The 24971-nt window shown below is 38.3% G+C and overlaps 1 long non-coding RNA gene across 2 annotated transcripts in view; it reads left to right on the forward strand.

Moving 5' to 3' along the window:
* Positions 1 to 1727: 1727 nt before the first annotated feature.
* The window catches only part of LOC310904498, a 43355-nt gene continuing 20111 nt past the window's right edge, over positions 1728 to 24971 (forward strand). For both annotated transcript variants that reach the window (XR_014588402.1, XR_014588403.1), the window contains exon 1: positions 1728 to 6345. This is a non-coding gene — a long non-coding RNA (uncharacterized lncRNA). The remainder of the gene's footprint in view (positions 6346 to 24971) is intronic.

The following is a 24971-nucleotide window of genomic DNA, read 5'->3' on the forward strand; positions in this document are numbered from 1 at the left end:
TATAAATTATAATAGAGAGATGCTACATTTCCAAAGCATGTTTTCTTCTAAGTGTCTCTTAGAATTGTGTTGCAGGGTTGGTATAAATTCTTAACGCTACAGAATGTCTGAAAGTGGATGTCTTAAAGTCTTCGTATTAGATTTCATCAGACTACCACAGAATTGCTTACTGCTACACATTCATATTGTGTTGTCAAGAATAGAACATAGATGGTGATCTTTTTCTGAGCAGACATTTATAAATCATTAGATAGCTGCTTAACACTAGTCATGCAACTAGTTTGAGTTTAGCAGGACTGTTTATAAAAAGTGTTAAGCTAAGTATGTGCATAAGATTTTGCAAGATCAGCAACTAAGATTTTAATACTTCTGCATAGAGCCTGGTAATCTTAGAAAGTGGTCAGTAAAATTAGTTCTTTGAATACAGCTGTAAATCTGTGGTGGTTTCCTGTATATCATTTCACAATAGCTTTGATTAACCACAAATCCCTGCAATAACATTTTTGTTCAACCAAATCCTTGTCCCACTCAAATGCATGCGATCCATTATATTGAGGACATTTTCTGAACTGGATATTTTTCTTCCTGATTCCTCTGTCTATCTCCCTGGCTTGGTGCACTAGGATGTAGAGCTTATTGGAGTGACAAATGTAAAGATTTCTTTAAAAGGAAGGCATGTTCACTTCTTTTACATTCGGAGAGGCAAGAATATGATGATTTCTTTAATAAATAAAACTATATCAAAAAAACACCTGACTCCTGTCACTGATTTCTCATGCTCATGGCAACATCATCATGAGGCCTCACATAGTAGCTGTCAATGCAAACACAAGTAACAGGGTGCAACTAGGAGCAAGAGAAGAGATTTTTTCTGTAGTGAAATATATTGTTGATCCTTCTAGAATATCTTCAGTTTTTTTCTCTGTGCTTGTGATATAGAAAAAAGGAGCATGAAATGAATGTGTTCTGTTTGGAAAAGCTGAGGATTCTGTTTGATAAACAGGACTAAAGCATTCATACGACTTGAACATTTCCTTTTTGGGTCAACGCCTTGTCGTTTTCTTCCCTCAGGCTAAAATCTTACCATTCTCTCTGGCACTCAAATCATGACCTGAACTCACATAAGAATGAGAGGATGAGTTTGATAGTATGGTAATTCTGTTTCCTCTGTCTACATGTCTTTTTACACAGTTGTGTCTTCCACTTCCAAATGGTTGTCCTTCTGGCAAAAGACCAACACACATCAGGTTTTTTCTTCCCTTTCCTTCTCCTATGGGAAAACGAGATTAGTCCCCCCAAAGCTGTTGAGATTCATATTAAAACCCTAACTCCCATATTGGTTAAAGTTGTGGAAGCAAAAGCAGTCAAACAGATTGTCCTCATCCTTCCTTCCTTTCCACTAGCCTCCCTCTTCTTCATACTCATTCAAAACTTTTGGCAGTGGCCCTATCCAAATTTGGAGATCCAGAGAAGAAGGATGGAAAACAATGTCAGTTATTACAGGCATTTTATCCACTATGGATCTCTGGCTGCAGAACAGTCTGTGAAAAGGAGACAGGGCTTCAAATCCAAAGGGTAGGTCAGATTAAGGCACAGTGTTGTGTCCCCCTCCTCTACACTTCACACAACACAGCCCTGTGGGTTTCTGCTCCCTTTTGTGATAATGTTAAGTCCACCACTCCTTTAGGAGCAGTAGCTGAAGAAAGGCCCTTACCTGCAGCAGTAACTTTGTTTAGGGTAGGGATATGGGGTAGTAGCTGGAACTCATGCCTATTATTTTAAACTTCTCAGGAGAACCTAATTTGCAAGCACTTTTTCATGGAACCCACTGTTTTGGGGTTATTTTGATGTACATGGGATGGTCAACAGGCTGCCCAGACAGTGTGGTCTGGGACCTACCAAACTCAGTGGGAAGATAGTTTGAGCTCCTGCTTCGGTTTCTGCCACTTCCATCTGCAGTGATTAGTAGCGTACACAGACAGCAGTACTAGTGTCTTCCCGGGGCAATTTCTAAAATATCATCTTGTTCAGCATGAATAGAAAAGAGCTTCAATATTTGACCTTTAATTAATTGGAAGGAAGTGAGGTGAAGAGAGAAAGGGGAGAGAACTACAAATAACATCCATTAATGGACTCGAAGTAAAGATCTTCACTGAAGGAGATCTCTACCTCCTTTTTTCTCCTTCCCATAGCATAGAATTAGCAGTGAGATCCTAAACTGGTGAGCATCAGCAATAGGTCTTTAGTAACTGATGAAACTATGTGCCCATCAAGGCTGACTTGCATGATCTGAGTGTAGCTGTGATAAGTTTCCAAGCTTTGCAATAATCTGACATCAGCAGGGTGTCTTTATTACGGATATTTTATCTAGATGAAACTAAATTGGTACCTACTGAACGTAAACAAGTGCATAATATGAACAGCACATACTTTATATAATTAAAGATTGGTGCAGAATACTGTTAGAAACTTGTCATTTTCATTGATGCTCTTATCAGAGTGACACTGAGCTGACCAATCTCCAAAATTTTACAGAAACTCACAAATTTGTTGTCATTTATGGACATTAAATTATGCACAATTTATTATAAATAATTCATCTTAGCCCTGTGGGCTTTATGTTATTAGCTGCCCTTAGTTAGAAACTGTTTTTTACAGTCATGTTATGCAGCAGATTAAGTGTTCATCCTTACTGCCTGCTTTCAAAGCAGTCTGTCAGTTGTGATCAGACATGCCGTATGCTACAAAGCACAAAACTCGACCTGATGCCTTCTAACCGGGAAAGCAGTCGGCAGGAAGTTCCAGCTGAGGTTCACAGTTCCAAAGTCTGTAACCTTCTAATATTTTCAAGGTTTCATGTGTTTTATACAGGTCAACACATGGTCTGCTTCTCCTAAAAGTTCACCAGCAGTTTAGCAGCACTGTGAGCTCCAGGGTTAGAAGAGAGAGAAAAGTACATTTATGTAAAATACCTATTGTTATCATAATTTTTTAGCCTAGATGTTTAGGTAAAATCTCACAAGGCATCAGATTCTTGGCTGTAAGAAATACACAGGGTTCCATGTGAGTAAATGAAATGGTTAATTTACATCAGGTGAGGATCTGACCTAAATTTGTTTCAACTCTGAGTTACTGGTGCATATGCCGCATTACTCTCACATATGGAATCCTATCACTGCTGTATCAAAGATGTAATTAAAAACCTGCCATAACAAACGTGCACTATGCCCTACCAAGTTCTTGCATTGACAAACTGCCAGAGGGGAAGAGTTTGATCTTTTACTCAACGTGGCTTGCCTCTGGTCCTAAAGGTGCTATCAAAGAACTTGAGAGAAGCGGGCCATGGTGGAGCAGTGGGGAGAGGCTGCTTCAAGCAGTCGGCTGCCAGGCTATCTGGCCTTCTTGAGTACAACTTGCACGCTGTTGTAGCACCAAGCAAAAGATAGGCAGAGCAAAACACTGAGCACAGTTTGTTTTATGGTGATAGCAGCTCCTTTCTACTAAGAATGTGAGTAGCAGAGTTCTGCACCAGCTGCTACTTCTGGGTGGTCTTCAAGGCTAACGTCAAATACTGGCCTGTGCAGTAAAATAGCATGGAAGTGTCAAAGACATAAGTAACTCTGGTAAGGTCTTTATCAGCCAACAGGCCTCCATTTTCTGACTAGCTACACACAGAGGAGGGGCATAACAACCCACCATTCCTGCCTAAAATCCTAGGGCAAGGATGTATGTACAGAAATAAGAGTGGGCTGGGTGTTTCTTTGAATAAGTGCATTCTCAGACTGAACTCCAAAAAGTAATGATCAAATGCTAATAAGTATCTCCATCTACTTCCCAAATTCATTAATCTTGCATGAAAACCTAGCAGATAAAACCATGCTGTGTTTGAGTGGTGGCAGGCCAGAGGATGGCCATAGAAATTGTTTACATATATGAAACATCTAATTCATTTCTTCAGTTCTTTTTTGTTTGTATTCCTGTAAAAGTTTTCAGTATATCTCTTAATGCCACCACTCAAAATAAATTCCTACATAACCATTATTCACATTATTTAATAAACAAAACTGAAACCAAACCTAATCAGAATAAGTAAAAAGAACCCTTGATGTTAGTGTGCAGGACAATGTGATTCCCAAATGGCTACTTCAAGAAAATGCTAAGAAACAGTTGTGCCTAGGGGCTATATCCAGAACCCCCAGAATTCAATGGGAATATTTTTATGATTCGCTAGCATTTACATCAGACCATAAATGTGCGGCATATTTTACAGAGCATTTCAGTTATTTACAGCAGGCACAGACCCTCACTTTCTTTGCATGGAACTAATACATTGTTTAAAAAGCACATGGAAGAAGATGGCTGCTCTTTGTTTAGAAAACTTAAAAAGCTTTAAGTCCATAGAGTGGTTTTCTACTGATTTTACTCATGAGGAAATGGGCATATATATGGGTATATAGTCACAAGAACAAATATTGTCTTGGTGATAGATATCTAAAAGGACATTAAAGATAAAATGATTCCATTCAATGAAGGCATATGAAATCTAGGTATTTTATCATTTATTTTGCTGCATTTGCTTTGTAATCATTCAATTTTATAAGAAAGACTTTTAAAAAGTATTAATGTAATTAAAGGTATTTTATTTTTTATAATTGCAGAACTTAAAAGGTATAGGGAGGTGTCAGCAAGGCCCTGTTATTTATGATACTTTGAAAATAAATATAAGAACAGCTCTCATGTGAAGGTGCTCGAAGTTCAGACCTTCAGTGTAAGAAGCCTAAGTTCTTCATCAGGAAAATAATGAGAGGTCTATTTATCCACAAGTTCTGGAAGTCCAGATTTCTTTCTGCACTAAAGGCTAATACCAAAAAAAAAAAAAAAAAATCACCTGGGAATGTTAAAATTCAAAGACCTATATGTATCTATGACATATTCCAGCTGTACACAAAATGCACTTAATCCTGTACTGAGAACTTGGCATTCAAACCAGCAGCCTTAATAAACAGAACTACATGTTTTCATTTGCTATTAGTGCCCTTCACTTTTGTCTGCTGAGGGAAAGGTTAGTTTCAAGACAAAGCTTTTGTTGGGCAGAATAGCAGAGCACACTCTGTCAGTGTTATCAGTGTCTTTAAATGGGGAACATATTTAACTTGACACAGGAGTAAAAGAAAAATAGAAATAGGATTTGTGAAGTAAAAATATTAAGCTCTATTATATCTCACAGGAACAGAGAAGCAGACGAGAAGTGATGGCACCTTCAGCACCCCACATTGTGGAGGAAAATGTACTTTTGTTAAAATATAGAGGGGCAAAACCTGAATTTTTAAATGAGCCAGGGTATTGTGTCCAGAAGCTTTATGCAGCTGAAGATTGCAAAACCCAACTAAAATCTGTACCAGCACCAATGGCTGACAGGAGAGAGAAAATCTCTAAATTGACAGCTAATTTCAGTTTTCTTTTGAGAGACCTGTGACATACTCTGTTTCCCCAGTGGATGTTGTACTTGTGCAGCCGTACGGCAGCACTATGGTGGTCTCCCAGATTTCTCTGAGATTTGTAGTACTTTCAGTATCCAAATCTGCTCACTGAAAAGACCATGCCTCTTTTTGTTTACACACTGATTACCAAAACAGGCCAAAAAAAAAATAAAAATGCAGTTTTCTCAAGAGTATCAGGAAGAAGCAAGAATGGGGCTACTCCATTAGGAAGGACAAGCCAGGAGCCTGAGGCATCCACAGGACAGCCAGGGCCCTCCCTGGCCACTGCACAGGCCCACGGCTGGCTGCTGATGACAGAATCCATTGGCAGCCCCAGGCAGGCTGAGGTTATGAACCGGGTCCAACACCTTATGGGGAGTCAGAGGGAAGGGAGGCAGAGAAAACATGTGAAACCAGCTACAGTTTGGGTCTAAGATCCTTCCAGAAGGCGGGACAAAAGATCAGGCTCCAACACAGATCCAAGGGCTACGTAGGAGTGAACAGAGATAAATCCAGACTAGGTACAATCACAGCATAGCTCAGAACAAGACTTGAAACCCATGGCCTGAGCTTAAGCGGGGTTTGTGTAGGAGTGGGCAGGGTATGGGAGTGGGCACCAGGTGATGCTGGTGAGGGCAATTTAGGCCAGTTAGCATGGTCACGGCTCTGGCAGATGTAAGCATCTTGCATGTGTTGGTTAGAAGTATAGAGAGGCTTGGTTAATTGTCAGTTTATCTTACAGTGAATTTAGTAAAGGTTTTAATTTTTGTGGTTAGTCATGTTTATATAATGGAATATTGTTCCTTCAAGTTTTTTTTATTGTTGTTTTTGTAGGGTAGTAAAAGGCATTCAAGACTCCTTCCAGGTATATGGTTCTTTTACTCTTGTATCTATGCCTTTAATATATTACAAGACTCTATGTGACTTTAAGAACTACGAAAAATGTTTAATAGAGCTCCTATTTTTAGTTCACCTGTTCATTTCTTAGGTAGCGTAGGAAACTTGATTATTTCATTACAGATATCAGTTGAAATCCCGGGAAAAACATAACAGGTTATCAAGTCATTATATCTATTTTTAAAAAGGCAATTACTGGCAAGAGGATGTTGAAAAATTAGTTTCAGATGTCTAGCGCCAAAGAAGTGTGAAAATTAGTTCACAGTACTTTACAAATGGTCCTTAGTCTTCCTAGTAAAGATGCCTATACTTCAAGTTGATACCAACACCATTGCTCATGCTGCTATACCAAATGGAGAAGCAGAACTTAATGCTACTCTTCAAACCAGTAAGGAGTGCTAAGTTCACTTAAACCTTAGCAGTACAATTTCAAATAATAACTAATCCTTTAAGCTTCTGCAGTTTTGTTGTATTTTATGAATGAGGCTAGATGTGAGCTTCAGGTTTATCAAGCATTTTGCTTGTGCCAAGTGCTCTTCCAGGGGTTCTGCTGCTGTTGCTGACATCTACTGCAGCGCTCCTGTTCTAGCCCTAGTGTCCCCCGCTAGCCATGGGCTCACAAAAATCGTTCTTTTGGATGCTTTGGAAATTGCTTTGCAAGTCCCCCTTCAGCTAAACAAAGCATTTTTGCAAGTAGCACTTAAACTTTTTTTTATGATATAATCAAGAGGGTGTAATAGCACTTGGTAAAAAGGAAAATTTTGCAATGTGGGAGATCAGCAAATGAAAAGTGATAAAAATTCAAGTGGAACATTTTAGTGGTTCTGAATCTGTTTCCTATTGGAAACTTAGCAATTGTCATGGATAAAACATGGAAAATCAATGTTTTTATTTGATGATAAAATAAGCGTAATTGTCATCTGAATGTTCTTGGAAGTGCTTGTGAGCAGCTTGTTTCTTGCGCTACTAAAAGGCTGTGAGCAAGCTCTTTTATCTCAGGTGCAAGTTTGCTGCATGGGGGTGGAATAATTTACAAACTGTGCTTTACTGTGCTGATGCTTGTAAGTGACGTAAGTATAGAGTGACAATTAGTAGTGGCCAGAAAAGTGCTGACACCAATTCCTAGAGGGGATGATTTACTCTTAGTGCTGACCTGTCAATAAACAGTGATAAACTTCACCAAGAAACAACAAGTTTTTACTGTGTAAGTGCTTTTGTTCGTGAATGCTGCTGAATTTTACTTTCCATCTGGCCCAGGTCCTGGGGGCTTTATGGTTATGCCTATTGATAAAGGCCAGGTGGTCAAGTTTTGGGAGCTGTCTGTCACTTGTTCAGAAATGGGATGTGGCTGTAGTTGAGAGAAAATAGAGAAACAAAAGGCAGTGGCAGCTGGGGTGGGCAGGGGAGCAGAATTCCTCTCATTCTCAGCCCCTTCTCCTGTTGAAGCTCAGCAACACCTGGATGTTCCTTCGGTAATGGCTGCTCTGGGGATTCAGTTGGGGCTGTTCTGAAAAGCAGTAGTCTCTTTTATCAAGCAGCATCTTGAGAGTGTTCTCTGAATGCATTGCACCACTTCCATTGTTCTGTGAGATACTTTGGGTAATTGAACTGCTCTGCCTTGAGGGTTTGGATTTTGTCTGAGAACCTTGCTCTAAAATGCTATATTCTCCTTTACAGGAAAGGATGTTCATACAATGTATGTAGTTAGTGGCTGTACAATCTTGTTAGTCTGGTATCTGTAATAACATCTATTACAGCTTGGCAAATGCATTAGCTCGTTTTTGTATACGATGCATTCCTACCTTGTTACTTCTACCTAATTGAGATGAATTGTGTAGGACAGAAGACATCTCATGCTCTTTGTCATACAAAGTGCATGTAAAGCTTCAAAACCTATAATGAATACACAGAGCACAGGCACCTAAGCTTGTAATAATTTTCTGCTGTCCTTCTTATAAGCCTTGACATTAGTAACATCTATGTCCTCTTGGATCCCCCCCCCCCCCCCCCCCAAAAAAAAAAAAAACCTCCAAGACATCTATAAATATAGTAGTAAAACGTATGAAGGCATATAACAGAATGCTTTAACTTCAGTGAAGGCTTGAGTATAAATTTCGTTAGAGCATTTGCAGTCAGAGAGTCACTTTTCTAGGAAAGTAAGCTTTGCTGAGGTAAATCAGGTCAAAACAATTTTACTGGTGTGGAGACAGTGTAAACGTAATTGAAGAAGGTTAGTTGGTATTTAGCTTTCCAATGTCATTCCAATGAACTGGTGGCCATTTACCACTGTGTTTGTGAAAGGGGTACTTTAGGATAACATTTACTAAGAGAGCAGTGGGGAGAGAAAGCAACAACATGTTTTGATTACTCTGGAATTCATTCCTTGTCAGCACACGAGGGCAGCGGTCTTGGGGAGAGCAGGGTGGCTGCCCCGTTTGCTTCCCTCCCAGGCTTTCCTCCTTCAGTTTCTCCCTGAGAACAACTGATATCTTTTACTCTGACTGTAATGAGTAGATCCTTTCCTAATTAGCTCTGCTGGAAAGCAGATGATCATGTCTACCTGATAAGCTCAGTGAAGCTTCACTGAGCTTAATTTCATACTATTTATATATTACAGTGATCCCGTGAAAATTTATTGCTAGTAATTTCCCTTTCTATGTTGACTTGCATAAAAACAAATACAAACAAAAAAAAAAAAGGTGTTGCAAAGGTATTGGAAGTAAAACTGGAATCTGTATGCGCTTATCAGTGCTTATGTGTGTGCTTATGAAAAGCACTTTAAAGATCTGATTTTTTTTGCAAACTTTAGTGTGCAAAATGATTTTAAGGCTTATTAAGGGATCCAACAGAACTCATTTATTTCTTTGCTTGTGAAAATGGTTTTGAGACACTGGCTTATTTTCTTCCTTCAGTGGGAATAGAAGTGATTGATGTATTGCATATCACCAGAGTATCATGATTATTAGCCTTAACTCTAGTTTTGAAAGCACAGCTAAACAGTCTCTCCAGGTTAATGTTTCCATTTTTTTCTTCTTAGATGAAAAGCACAGACTTATATTTATTATTTTCTGTTTAAATTTTGAATGTTCTAAAAATTTGCATGTTATTTTAATGTTTTGTTAACTCTTTATTCCGTGCACTTCTAGAAACTGAAGTGTTTCTTTACAGTGCTTGATAAGTGTTTTGACTTTCAGCTTGAGAATTTTCAGAGTCTTATACAGCACCACTGCACCAGCAGAGCCTTTCCAGTTTTCTTCAGGAACGGAATGAAGTCTATAGTCTGCATTTTCACTTCCTCTGAACCTAAAGGATTTTCAGCTCTTGATCATGTGTGGGACTGAACTGAATAAGAAAGTTCTGATTGGGTGACTAGTCAAAATCATTGACTAGAAATGCTTACCAGGTGTCAAGATAGAGGAGTTGTGTATCAAGTACTTCTGAAAAAATTGATCTCAGCCCTGACCACTTTGAGGTTTGACCATCTGGGTATTCCTTTCTTTGTTACATTGATATAGTGAATCTGTAAACAAGTTTTGCTTTGCAGAAGGTGTGAAATAGTCAATGCATGCAGTCTTGGTAGTGATAATTGTCATATTTTGGAGTAATATAGTCAGCAAGTCAAGGGAAGGAAAAAAAAATTACAAGAGTAACTGTTTTCATTGTTGCTTTTGTGAAGTAGGAAGAGTAATTCAGTGAAGAGCACTGTCTGGCATTCTTACTTTTTTCTTAAATAGCTATGGCTGTTCTATATGTTGTATACAACAAAAGTATCACAGCTGCTTACTTATGAGCTTGATGATTTGAAACTTAACTGAGCACTACAATAACCCAAGATAAGTTGTAAAGTTTATTTCCTTATAAGAAATGTGAAAATTTAATGGGTATGTGCTGAATATACAAGTTACAATTTTACATATAATCTGTTCTGAGGTATGTAATTGTGACCAATTAAAAAAGAAGATAATTTAATTAAAACCTAGAGTTTAAGGCTGTACCATACAGGCACATACCCAGAGCAGACCTCTGGAATCAATTGAAAGGCTGGATAACACAAGAGCAGCTTAGGAATGGTTTGCTCTCAATTAGTTCATATAATTGGCTAGTGTCAGAGAAATACCATAAAATACTCATAACATGACACTTATGAATCAGTAGATCTACTTTCAATCTTAGAAACTGAGGTAAATATATATATATATATATATAAATAAACTGTAAAGCAGTGCAAATAGGTTTTGCAAGGCAGATTCTGCATTTCATTGTAATAATTACATAAGCTTGCCTGTTACTGGCTAGATCACAGTTTTCCTGGGAAAACAAAAGAAGGAATGATAGTCTCTTTAAATACAAGCTATTTGTTAAAGTAAAAAGAGAAAACTCCGTTTTACAAAACCTGTATGCAAACTATTAGTTACAGTTATTTTTGGCATGGGCTTGATTTCTGTTTTGTATTTATAGAAAACAAAATGGAACAAAAAGCACAGCGTGGTGTGATGATGCGCACGTTGAATATGGTTACATGTTGTCCGGTGTACTTACTGAGAAATGTCATTGCATTTTCAAGATAATGCTTAAGTAGCCAAGCCTGGCATGTAATAATGTGGCTAGTATTTTGCAGTTAATTCAGCAGTTTTCAGTACTCAGTAGAAGTCAAGCAGATATATGCACATAGGTAGTTACAAAATAGACATGGGGAAATACCAGCGTGCATAAGCTTAGTTTGATTAGGAACAAAGTAAAATCAAAGTACACAGGGTAAAACAAAAAGCTTATTACTCCCTTACATAGTAACCATTTCTTTAATTTCATATTCATAATAGAATGGTGATAATATAAATGTCTACAGTGCTTGCTGTAGGAACAGGAGGCTTCTAAAGACTTCGAGGATGGTATTATTTCTGTTAAAATCAGGGCAAACCTACAGTTCACGTTAGGAGGACAAAACTGGTTTGGAAGCAGACTCCCTACAAGATGAGGATAAAAATGAGAGACTACTAGCAAATGTGAAACATGCTGTTAGATTTTGGACCTTTCAAAGAAATGCATTTTGAGATAAATGTGCAATAAAGCCTGTGTTTAATCTAGGAAGAGGAGCAGTATTCTACTGGTAAAAAGCAGAAGGAAAATAAATTGCATCATCTATAACCTTTGCAGTCATAGGCTCAGTGAACAGAACATCAAAACCAAATGTAAGGAAAACAAGCCTCTGTATTCAATTTACCTAGTGATATCCGGCCTTACAAGAAGCTTTAAGTATATTCATTCTTCTAGCTGCAGTGTGAAAAAATCAATACTGAGCTCAGTCTTCAATGGATGAATATATCCAGGGGAAAAAAATCGCTCAGAGCTACATCCAAGGTCTGTCAAAGTGATTGGAAGTAGTCCCACAGACTTGAAGGGCTGTGGATCCCAGCTCTTAAATATGTAAATGAAAGTTTGATTGCTTTGGGTGAACAATATTACTGTTAATCATCCAGCACGATATATCTGATTATTTGGAACAGCAAATAGTCATTTGGTTTCTGACAGAATACAATGTGTGTTTAAGCATATCAAATGTGTTTGGAGTTAGTGAAGGAAGAATCTCAAGATGTTTGGGTTTGGTTTGGATACACATCCAAAATGTGCATGCTTAGCTGAAGCTCTTCAGTCTGCAGCAAGGTTTTCTTGAGAAATGAGCAGTCTTGCTAGGCTTTTTCAGTGCCAGAGAGCCAGAAGTGCCAGAGCAGCCAGGCTGATTGGCAAAAAGAAGGAGAAACTCATGGGCAGGGACAGAGGCTGTTTTGAACATGCAAGTGCCTTTAAAAAAAAAAAAAAAAAAGCTCTGTTTTCTGAAGTGCTTGTGTAAAGATAATAGTTCAGCATGAATCTTCCAGCTTTCATGCAGGAGGGCTGGCTGAGAGCATTACCCACTTCCAAGCCATTGCCCTATGTTTCCCTGAGCAGGCTTGGCCCTCCTGTGCCCTGAGGTTCCTCTGGGTCTTTGGGCTTTGGTGGCAACACTGACGTTTCCTTTTTGGAGTAATACGTGAAAATCCTTACAAGTGCCTTTCTCCACTGTTTCTCCTCTTTCAGGTGTTTGTGCGTGTGTAGGCATGGAAGGCAGCAGCCGGGAATGAAATGTGCAGTTTTCTGGAGTTTCCCAATCCTGTCCAGTTCAGGGTCTGCTTTAGTGGTGGCTTCATAGCCACCATAGTCATGGTGAAACTCAGGGGTATGAAACTGATATACTGACAAATTTCTATGCTATGCCTGTTGTTTTTTTTCTGCTGGAATTAAATCCATTTGTGCTTTGCTGCTCCTTACTGCCTTTTCCAAGCAAGACTGTGAAATAAGGAGAGTGTTTACTTCTACATACTGCACTGGAATAGTCCAAATCACGCTTTATTTTGCTGTCAGTGATGTACCACATAGCTTAAGTACTGTTTTCATGCAAAATACCAACATTTTCCCACTCTGGAAATACCATAGCTCATAGGAGATGTTACCTCACACACATTATGTTGATGAGATGGTTGAACTACTTCGACTGAGATAAAACTGACCAACTGGGGCAAATGACATACCTTGACTTGTAAATTATGGATAACATTGACTGTGTGCTCTTACCGAATTTGTCTTGTAAAGAGCTGGAATGTGTCTGACATTTTAGAAAGTTGCCATGGAACTTTGTCACAGTAGTTCAAACCTGACCTATAGAAGTTTTGCTCTTCTGAGCATTTCTTTCTTAAACAGAAACCAACGAATTAATTTTACTTAATAGCTAAGCAAAAGGAGAATATAAGCAGGTAAATACATCTCTAACTCATTGGGTCATGGATTAACCTGGGCAAATTAAAGACAGAATTATATTATATTTTCTGTTTGAAAAGGACCATAAAAAGTATTGTTCTGAAGACAGCTGTCATCTTTTATTGGCCTGGGTGCATGTGTGTTTTTTTTGTTTTTTAAGGGAAGGAGTAGAAGTCATCCTTGGCAAGGTCTCCTTTTCTAAGAATCTCTGATTATGAATGTTGTGCTTTAGCTATCCTCTGTCTTCGGTTCTGTGCCAGGATTTATCGGGATGGAAGATGTTCTCAGTGGTGGTGCACTTTTTGCCACTAGCAATGATTTTCCCTAATAGGGCAAGTTTAAAAGACTCATTACCAAGAAGGGAATAATGGGAAAGGAAGTTTCAGTGCAATTTTTGTTTTCCTTTTTAAAAAGGAGACGGAGGCAAAGGATGGAGTTAATATAAAATCCTGCTCTCCAGTTAGCTAAAAGATGACCTGCAGTTTTTGGAATTACGGTATGTTCAAAGATATGTCACTGAAATAATGTAATGCCACAGACATTAGGCCATAATGACCTAAAAAAGTATGTGTTTAGTAGTTTGCAGCTGGAGTCAAGGAAGGAGCAAAACCGCTTGAAGTGAGCCAGACCCACACACTCTGAAAACCATTATTACATTTAGAGCACTGGCTAGGAAAAATATTCATAGCTAGCAGTTTGTCTTTGGTTTAGATTAAATGTCACATGATTAGCAGCTTGCAATGGTGTGAGAAGAGCTTTTAGAGAGGTTTTCTGAATTTTTATGTAGCTATCAACTGTGATCTGAAAGATTACAACTGCGGTCCCAATTCCAACTGTGGTCTGGAATTTCAGAGGATGGAGTTCTCATTTTTCTTAGGCAAAGAGAAGAAACTTACGAGAAATGGGAGTTGATAAGGACCACACAGATCAGGTAGAGGACTTTCTGAGTTTCTTGAAGCCCTTTCTGATCATCAGAAGCTCTAAACAAGCAAGATATCTAGGTGTGTGCTCAATAGAACACTGAGTAAGGGACTAATTTGTTAGGAGCTTAACTTTTAAGAGTCTAATAAGACCTTACTATTATATTGTTAATCTTGCCTGTGCACCTACTAACCTGGAGTCCTCATGGTGCAAACAGCAGCATGAAGAGGTAAAGTCACTGTTGATACAGACCTAAATTTCATACTGACTGCCTTAGAGGTAGGCTAAGGCACGGATTTCAGATGTCTCAGTTGACAGTCCTGTGCTCTAAAGCCCAGATATCTTTCCTGAGAGGGCATATACTTTTCTTGGTGTCCAAGTCACTGGTGGTTTGGCACAGTGTATACAGGGTTTAACATCACAGTTTCCTTCTCAAGTTATTTTTTATTTCTGTGTTACTTTACTCTTCCTCAAAAAAGGTTTGTGTACCTAACAGCTGAAAAACTTGTATTTTGAACTGCAGTAGGCAAAAACAAATCTAGAGTAGAGAACCAGGTATTAAACCTCGACAAAATTTGCACCTAAGAATATATTGGTTGTTTTTCATCTAAATGACAAAGGATGATAGTCATTAATCTTTAAAGCATCCCATAGAACAGTACCAGCAGGTACTTAACAAACTAAGTAATGATTTTATCAGCATGGGAGAAGCAGCACAATCCTAAAACTGTTCTTCAAAAAGAGTTTTAAATGCCTGTTCTAACACATCAGGCAGACAAATTCTGCAGGTAGACTGGCCAACTTCCCATGTGTGCAGTTCTACAAATACAGCAAGCAAAATACCATAATACTCAATATAAATATTCATTGAAATGCAGAAACAGAATACATGTTCACCAGTAGTGATAACTGTTCCCCTCTTTTTTCTACATAAACATCTAGATACAAATTTTGCGAACACATAAACATGTATTAGAAACTAATCTTATCAATATGTACTGTTAGCCTGGATTATGCTGGATTTGTTATCTATTGGATAAAATATTACCTCATGTAACTTGGCCTGGTTACCAACTCTCTTGGCAGTCCTCACCTAAGGTAATTAGACAGGCTAGGTACTGATCTGATTTCACTTCTGCAACAAGGACTACCTCTTTCCTCCTATGAAAATGCTAAAATGGGGAAAGGACTTGGCTCTTTACTGTTTGCTTTTAAGGTTTCTATTGTGATCCTTGTCATCTTTGCACCAGAAATTAATGACTTTACCATACTTCTTGGTAAAATGTTTTCTCCAAAGTGAAAGAGGCATGGTTATTTTTTATTATTATTAAAAAAAGAAAAAAAAAAAAGAAAAAGTGGTGTTAATGTGACTAGAAAATGTTCACTTTGATCTCTTTTTCTGGAACGTTGGTGCTGTGGTGTTGGGTATTCTTGTACAGAAAGTGTTTTTTCTGCAGTAGTCTGGTCTCCTTATGTTAAGCAATTCCTTGGATAGTTTGCTCCAGAACATCTTTGGTTAATAGGAAACCAAAATATAAGCCTTGTGATAATTGATAGGTCATTAGCAGGACTCTAGTACATCAGATAAGGCAATTATAATGATTTCACATTTCCTAAAAAGTATGGCTGTGTTGGGCTGAGTCACTTCAAGATATAGGATGTGTTCTTCTGTGACATAGCTGGAATGCAACACAGATTGGGATTCACCTGGTTGCATTTCTTTTCTGTAATACTTACTTTGACTTTGCAATAAATTTTATTTATTTTTAATCTTTAACTGGTAGCTGAGTTCTTATGTTATTAAGAACTGGTATTTTATTCACCCAGAATTTTTGTATACCAGGAGCTGTCATCTGATCAACATAGGTAAGGAAGAAATGGGAGAATTAAGTGAGCTTTGTCATTGGCAAGGTATTTCACTTTTTTACTGTATAGGTATTAGAAATGTTAATTATGATTTGAACATCATGGAGTCAACCTTAGGAACAATTCTTTTGGAATAATTTCAATTTTTTGTTTTTCAAATTTGAAAATTAAAATATTTTGGCTGATTGCAAGCAGTTACTTGTAATTTCTTACCTGATATGGTATAAAAGCTCAAGACATAATAAACACAGTTACATATCATGACCTAGACATTCAGGACTCTTTAATATTAGTGCAAGAGACCTTTGCTTTGCTTCAAATATGGGCATATTGAAGTGTTAAATCTTTGAGATAGTCTTTGATAAAAGGACTGTCTTTTTTATTTCAAGCCACGGGTGCATCAAACTGAACTGTGAAAGACATTTTTGATTAAGAGTTTGTTTTGTAATAGTATTAATAAGAAAGGTCACTTTTAATGAAGTGGTGAACTAAGTCAGGAGTGAGGTCTTGATTTGTTAGGGTCAGTAGGTTTATTGGTATTAACTTTGTGCAGCTAAGGTGCCATCACAGACACTTCAGCCTTGCCTTATGCAGAGGGACCCCAACAGTGCTTTCTTCCACTGACTTAAACTGTGGTGGAAATGCAGCCTCGTCTCTCTATTTCTGAAGTAAGTGATGAGTAGCAGGACCTCAGGTTACTTCAGGATTTTTTTTCACTCTTTTTGTGTTGTTCCAATTTGCAACTGGAATTTTAAAACACTGCTGGTGACTGGACTTGAACCTCAGTCTCCCAAAGGACAAGTCAGAACCAGTGGTCTCCAGCAGGTCCCTGTCAAGTAAGAAGCTGAATGCTCCTTGCTGTTCTTTCTCTCTCTAGTCCTTCTTTCTTCTCTAGATAAATGCTCCTTAATGTTTCATGCTGGTTTGGATCAACTGTTTTTTTGGGTTTTTTTTGTTTTTTTAATATTGAATAAAACATCTATTGTAAAATTTTCTACTGATTTGTAGTCTAATATTAGAGTTTTGGAAAACCCAAATAGTACACCACCAAATTCCTTACATTGAATCAAGGGAAGACAGAGGAGATAACATCCTAGTGCAATGAAGAGAGAGGAGTTTTAATGGTATTGCTGTTGAAAAGCAGGTGTATTTTTAACCTCTCTCCAACCTTTAGGGTAAGAGCATGCTTGATCTAGCAAGGATTCCAGTACTGTTGTGATATATGCCACTGAAGGTTTTATCAATTACTCAGAATCTCAATTAAAGACACTCAGGTGTTCTGTGAAGCAGTGGACAAAATATTTTGTTCAAATATTAAATAGATTTTGCCTGAAAGTATAATGGGTTCCTACTCATAATGTGAAGAGATCCTTTGGGTATAGAATAATAGTACTATGCTTCATTACTGGAGCTACTTTAGAAGTGTATCGGAGTAAATGTTGCATCTGTTATGCATAAAGGTTGAGGACTAAACACGTGAAACTCAACATGCAATGGAAAAGCCAATCCTGATGGCACAAAAAGGTGTAAAGAGGAAGTGTAGACTATGTCCAGAGGATTTTGCCCATATTAGCACATGACTGAAGGAGTTAATTGCAGCACTTAAATGAGCCGATAGCATCTCAAACTAGTCTTGAAAGTGTTGGAAGAATAGCATTCATACAACCAATTTAGCGATGGGAACACATCCTCCGCTGATGTAAGCCAACATCCATAGAGTTGCCAGAGTTCAACCTGCTGTGCGAGGTGACTTCAGAAGCTACTGGAGAGAACTGTGTAAAGTATATCTTAGCTGGATCCCACTGATTTACGTCTAGACTTGTGGCAAAGCTCCCTCATGATTTGGTATTGAAGGCACAGCTATTACATAAATAATGACTTATATTTATAAATACCTTACTCCTGAGAGAATACTTTCAAATTACTTGGAATATCCTAAAGAAATATACAACTGAAAGGTAGCAGAATCTGTCCTACATTTATGAAATTTGAAATACCGTTCAAAAGGTGAAACTCAATTTTGATATCACTTTATCTGTTAAGCATGTTGTGTGGAATGTAATGTAATACATTTTCATTCACCTTAAATGATGCATATGAAATCATTTGTGCTATGTTGAAGGCGTGAAGCTTACTAGTGCAGCGAATGGAAAAGACAGAAGGGAGTTCAGGGAGGAGTGAGGTGTTGATGTTACTAAATATGTCTCAAGATCCGTCAGGTCCAGACAAGTCACTGAGAAATCTGAAGGTAATGCTTTTTGGCTGGTGATTAGGGTTAATTCAACTGACAGACAGAAGTGTAAATACTGATTCTTAACTCTTCATGGAGTTAAAATGTATTTGCTGTACTCACAATTTAATTGGAGAGAAAATAGTATGAATATAGAGCAAAGTACTGTCCTTTTTATATAAGTAATTCTCTAACAACAACTCTTGGGCAATCCCAGTTCAATGTCCTTGTGATGAAGCATGGCATTATCACTGGCCCGTTGCATCAGTACTTAGTGACTTGTAGTAAATGGCTGTTTTGTCCCTCTTTTCCTGGAAATAAGGAAGGTGTACCACAGTCAACTCTTTCCCAGGACTCCTTCTCGGGCAGTGCAGCTGCGTACTGCACAAGGGTCAGCCAAAAATGTTCAGTCTCAGCCTATGACAGATGAGCTATAGCTCTGAATCTTTATAATTTTCATTAAGATAATTCCTCCATTTTTAAATCAAGTATATTATAAGAATATCGTTTAGCCCGTGAATATGTTAAAAAAAAAATTATCTGAAGTGCACACATTTCTAATTTGCAATAGAAAAATCTCCTCCATCCTTTTTGCCTCCACAAACTGAATTCCTGAAATTTCACCTTTATTACTCAGTGCTTTAGGCAGTGATTATTCACAGTAACTTTGCTTTTTTCTTTCCATCACCCAGACCTATTGTTACAGATTTGTTGGAGCACTGTTGTCACTGTTTAATCCGTGCTGTATACTTGCAGGAAGGTAGCAGAAAAGTTCACAAGCTGTCTTTAAAAGATTGTCACTCACAGGAAAAAATCGTCAGTCTTTATAGCAATTAGTGACAATAGAGGCATGCACCTGTGCTGAGGAACTTTGACTCAAAGAAGCTGATCTAAAAACCTTTAAGCACTATGGATTCCCAGTCTTAGATTTGAAGAACTGACAGAATTGACCTGTTCACCTCTGAACTGGTGACCTACAGGTGGGAAGAAGTATTGTTAGAGGCATGTAAGCAGAGCGTAAGGCTGTGTTGTTTTGATGTTTAAGCTATCCATTTCATCTTGGTGCAAAGAATAACAAAGAGGAGGTCTGGCTGATGAAAGGTAAAACTGCACTTAACTCAGCTACAAAGTTAACTTTTGCAAATATTTTTACAATCTACGTGGCAGAGATATGTTAATTCATTTGTACTTAAAAACCAAAGTCAAGGATTTTGAGACTCTGAGACATCAGTGTGATAGGAGGCACCTAAGTGTCCTTAACTGTATGTGCATTCTGCAACGTGTCTATGATTTTTTTTACTGTAACAGAGATTCATTTTAAAAATTAGTGATGCAGAGGAGTTTGGCATTGACTTCAGTGATGGCATTGACTTCAGTGATGGGAGTTTCAAGACTTAGTATTGTTCAAGAAGCTCGATTCTTGCAATTCCTCAGTTCTTTCACCAGGGGAGGAGGAAATATCTTGTAGACTGTGGTAGCAGGGCACAGAGTGGGATGGTGCCAAGGAAACCACACAGCAGTGAAGCACACTATAAAACAGTTCATGGTAGGAGCTGTGTTGCTCATCAGGGAACTAATGACAGCCAAAGGCCAATGAAGTCATAAGCCATCTTCTGACAGGAGCTGGGAGCAGCCAGCTGCTGCAATATGGCATGTTCATGCTGGATGTGACTATTAGTCCAGAAGGCACAAAAGGAGAGGTGCAAACAGTGCGGTGTTGCCAAAGGAGAAGGTAAGAACCATAACTGTTTTCCTCAAGTGTTTGGGACTGTCAGAAACCTCTTAAGTGGTCTCTGTTGCAAGATTTAAAGTTGGGTGAGAGGAAGGGGGAAAAGGAGGTGCATGATTAAAGGAAATTTGGCTAGTGAAATGTTTTATGAAGCATAAAAACTATAAAACAATCAGGTAAATGTGAAGTCATTTTGTAAATGTTATTTAGCTTGTTATGGTTACTATTTGAACATTTAAAGAGACTAAATGCTGTTTAATGTTTTCAGTAATACATCCTTCAAAAAGGAGCAGAGGTATCCTTTCCTGATGCCCTCCACTATCACAACCTTCTGTTCCAAATAGAAGGTGCATTTCCATAAGTTATCTTCTCTGTTATAAGTAGAGAAACCATGTACACTTAACATCAACAAGGATCAGTCAAAACAATTATCCATAATGTTTGTTTTTACAGCTAGGGAGAGAAACATGATGAACATGGCTCAATTGCTTAATGAAGTACTTAGATGCTTACTTAAGACTGATTGGTGTCCACATAAGAAATGCATGAGAGACCTTATCTGAAGTAGTTTTGAAGTGCTGGAGTGTCCAATCATTGCTTCACACCTACTCTTACTTACACAATGCTTCTTAGAATCAGCAAGTTAAATGTTCTAAGCATGAAAGAAGAATATCTAATAATAAAGAAAAAAGAAATCCTGTCTAGAATATGCTTTCAGTATCTAGTATCTTTCAGAACTCTAAGCCCTTAGCATCTTGCACAAAATATGCAGCAAGGGAGCCCATGTATTTATAGGTGAAAAATCACTGGAAGGGATAGAAGGTCCACAAATGGCTGCGTGTATTAGTGAGTAAAAATAAATTTAAGTGTTAGCTATCAAATCCCAAACTGAGTTAAAATGGCAAAAATGTGCAGCACCTGTCTTCCCAAAAATTTACCAAGTTTTATAGGATATACAAGAAAAAGTCACATGAAACTGGAGTAGCTCATTTCAAAATCATTTTAATAATGACTGATCCATTTGAATTTAAGCAGATGAAGGATAAGCTGAAGCAGGGATAAACTGAAAAGGCCATGTGCTGAGTCCCTTCATTATCTACGTGACTAGAAACTACTGCACTTTATCGTCTGCTGTCTCTTTCTGCTATCTCCCTCTTTAATTTTCCTAAATGGCTGGTGCACTGCTGTTCAGATAAGGTATTTAATAAGGGAAAGGATTTAGATGTTCCTACAAGACCAGTCTAGGCTCCTTTTTTTAAATGTCATCTTGATTTGTGCTTTTTTCTTCTCTAAGTAATAGGCATAGGGATTATGAAATGAATCTGGAAGCTGAATTCCACTAACAAAATCCTTGTATCCACTGGTAACATAAATAACAATTGGTTCATGGTATAATAATCCTAGATAGTAACCACTAAGAGAAGACACAAATTGAACCTCATCTTAGGTGGATTACTTTTAAAATACAAATGTCAGAAGCCATGGGACATATATTTCATTTTGAAATAAAGTTGTCTGATTTAACTTAAGGCTTTTTTTTAAAAATGTGAAAGGAAAAAGTTCAAAGGAAAACATGCTTTAATGTAAAGAATTACCTGTAAGGGATAATACCGACTACTTCCAGGTCTTAAAACCCAACCTGTAGCCATGCAATTGACCTAATCAATTATTGCAGTTCAGTTTCTATCCTGGGAGTGTATTTTAAGGAATTAGTCCTATTAATAAACCATATTCGGGCATCTTTACAAGTGTTGAGCAGCAACTTCCTCCAGATGAGTTGTGCACATGGCTAGGGGATACCCCTGCAAGAGGTGGCCTGCAGCGTGACAGTCACCAGTTTTTGGAGTTCACAAGTAACGTAGGAACCAGAGCAGAGCTAGTCTGAAGTAACACCCTCAGACTGAGCACACCGTTAACATTGGGTCATCTGCATCAGCTCCTTCAACCTGCAGGTCTGCTCTGATTGTACAGCACAACCTGCAAATGGGGGCATAGCTTAAAGGTGGCAGGAGACACTGAGCCATTGTTGCAAAGTGTTTACATTCAAAATAGCACATGTCGTTTTAACTCTAACCCCTATGTTTGTGTCCCACTTTAGTCTTCAACATCATGACTGCATACTGAGTTGGTTGGCATGAGGCATGATTCCTTGCCTCATTCAGTGCATTGAGCTGACTTTTTCCATGGGGAAGGAGACAAATTCATTATTTCATTATCCATTTCAGGAGACGCTTAAAATTCACATAAGTTTCTTGCTATAGAATATTTTTTCTATAACTTCTTGCTTTGCTAATGGTGAGGAATATTTTGGCATTACCAGTCTAAGTCTATGGGATGTGCCAAAGGACCTGGGCCAACCTGGGGCCATAGCATAGCAGGCTGGGCTGTTGCAAGCCAATTTCCATGAGGATTCTCACTGCACATCTGCACTGTACAGTGCTAATGCTATGAACAAGGGAGCCCAGAGCAAGCTGCCACTGGGCTGCCTGGTGCTGCCCTGTGCAGGAGGCTGCAGAAGTAGCCTACCTGTGTTCACAGAGTGCTGAGCCTGGGCTAACTGGCCTAGAATGGTGTTTTCTGGTTCCCTCCTGACCTACTGGGTCTCTGCATGGTGCCATGTTCAGTCTGATTTTGCTCTCCCTCTGTTGTGACCCACTGTGTATCTATAACCCTGCAAATAAAAGACTGCATCAAAAGCTTGCCAAGATGACCAGCACCAAGTGAAGCTGTGCACAGTGGGAGTATTTAAATAGTCATGTGTACACTTGAAGCTCCAGAAGTTGAATCTTGTGATAAATACTTGAACTTTTCTGGTGTAAAATATAAGCTAGAAGTGCCCATAAGAGAATTACTTGTTGCATATACATGGCAGATGGTACTGGCCAGGGAAGGTATGATCCTTGAATGAAGTCAGGAAGGCTGAGGGAGTTGGTGGTAGGCAGAGAATTATTTTCCAGGACACTAGTGCAATCTCAGATCACATAATATAGCAGCAACATGGTGGCTGATTTTTCTGAATCCTTGGCTGAGGGACAGAAGAGTTACCCCACAACAGGTTTTATTTCTTCCAGACATCTTTGTCAACAGCTGTCTCAGAAATTTAAATTAACAGTTTAAGATACTGTTTTGCTATAGAAACAGCTCTACTAGCATGTGAAAAAGCATAAACTTGCAGCAGCCTGTTCTGGAAAATCTCTGCTACCTTTCCTTAGCTATAGGGAGGAAATTAATGGATGCAACTTCTAATTCCTACATATTATAATGGAAACTTAATTTTTATTTAAACTACACTTTAAGGGCCTCCTGCTTGCAGATAATATCTGAGTCATTAAGGAAGTGGGAACAGGGAGCTAATTTCAGAGACTTGACCTGAAGGAAGGAAAAAAGTCCAGCCTTGGAAACTTACAGGTTGAGTGTTACAAGCAGAACTGCCACTGATGTTTTAATGTCATTTCATGAGAGTCATGTTATAAAACAATGTTGTTCTCACTACAGTGTCTCAAGGACTTTCGTTGCTGTGTCCTGAGTCAGGGTCCTTTGCGTCATATATGATCTACCCCTCACAAGTCTTTTGGGAAGTACCTATTTGAAGGATGCAAGCCATTCCTGCAGAAGCACTAAGTGTCTGCAAACTTGTGCACAATATTACATGAGCTTATCCTTACTTCAGAAGCAGGACAGGGGGACCTAACTGTTGTTATATCTATATATTGTAGTGAAATTCTCAGTTGCTTCACAAAATTGAAGTCCCATCAGTACTATCTGCTTCTGTAGCCTGTCACCTGGGAAGCAAGAAGACTGCAGCCTGAGTAATGTCATAGGTAATGCCGAGACAGTAAAGGGATCCCACAGCCAGCTGAGGACAGAGCTGAGGGAACAGTCCAGGTCCTTCCCTTGTTCATTGGACCATGCTGAATCTTGTACTTCCCATGTTGATTTTGTCTTTATACAATGCAAAATAATCTAACATTACCTCTTCACTTAAGGAATATTGGGTTTATGTTGTAGTTCATGCTATGTTAATGGAATAATTAAAGAACTTTGAGTTTTACAGTGTGAAGGCCTCTAGCTAGGGTTGATTGTGATAAGGTAAAATGCTACGAACCAGGTTTTTCTCAAGAGTTTATGATCAGAACTCGGTGTTTTAGATGTTAGATACTAAAAGGCTGCTCAGCTACCAGTGTTTCTACAAGTAGAGCAGATGTGTAAATAAAGACCTTTTTTAACAGGTGTCATCTACTATTCACAAAAAAGTTCTATTGAAAAATACACACGAGAGGTGGACCAAGTTGTTGACTGAAATTGCTACTTATTGTGTTAGTTTTTGAGAAGTCATTACAGGCAATGAGGCTCCATCTTAGCTTTAAGATAAATGTTTTGAGACAAGTATCAAAAGTTAACTCTGGAAGCAAGCACTGACGTAGATCTCATTTATACTCGCCTTGGAGCCGCAAGATGTGAGTGCTCTGAGGATAGCAAACAAAGGAAAGCAAAAGAAAAGAGGGGAAGGTAAAACACTTGGTTGTCAGGAGAAACTAAATAGGTGTGGAAGATCACCTAGCCAAATCTTGTGGTTCTAGTATAATACCATAAATATGAAGCTCTGAGCATTTGAAAGCCTCCTTCGTTGTAATTCTACACCATGTGCTGAATTGTCATTTCTGTGGTTGAGAGCCCTTGGAGTCATCATACCATGATCTATTTCACTTCTTTGCCTTCAATATATGATGTATTTTGGGAGTATCTTTGCTTTTTATCACCCTGTGATGGTAGAGATAATGCTGGCAGAATACATATGAGTTAACACGAGGTGTGCTCTCAATCTCTGTGGAAATTCCAGTCACTTGCAGCTTCTGCTGCAAAATAGTGGTGGAATCATCCAAATAACACACAGGGCTGAATGTCCTTAAAACAATTTCACTTTCTGTTGAATCAATAAGCAAAGAAAAAGTACGTATGCTTATAATTTTTCTCATTGCTGTTAATTCTAGGACAATGTTAAGTTGTATATAAATAAGTAGAATAAATTTTCAGTGAAAGAGCAGAAAGAAAGCCT

The sequence above is a fragment of the Anser anser genome (genome assembly GCF_964211835.1).
Source record: "Anser anser genome assembly, chromosome: 9".
Taxonomy (NCBI): domain Eukaryota; kingdom Metazoa; phylum Chordata; class Aves; order Anseriformes; family Anatidae; genus Anser; species Anser anser.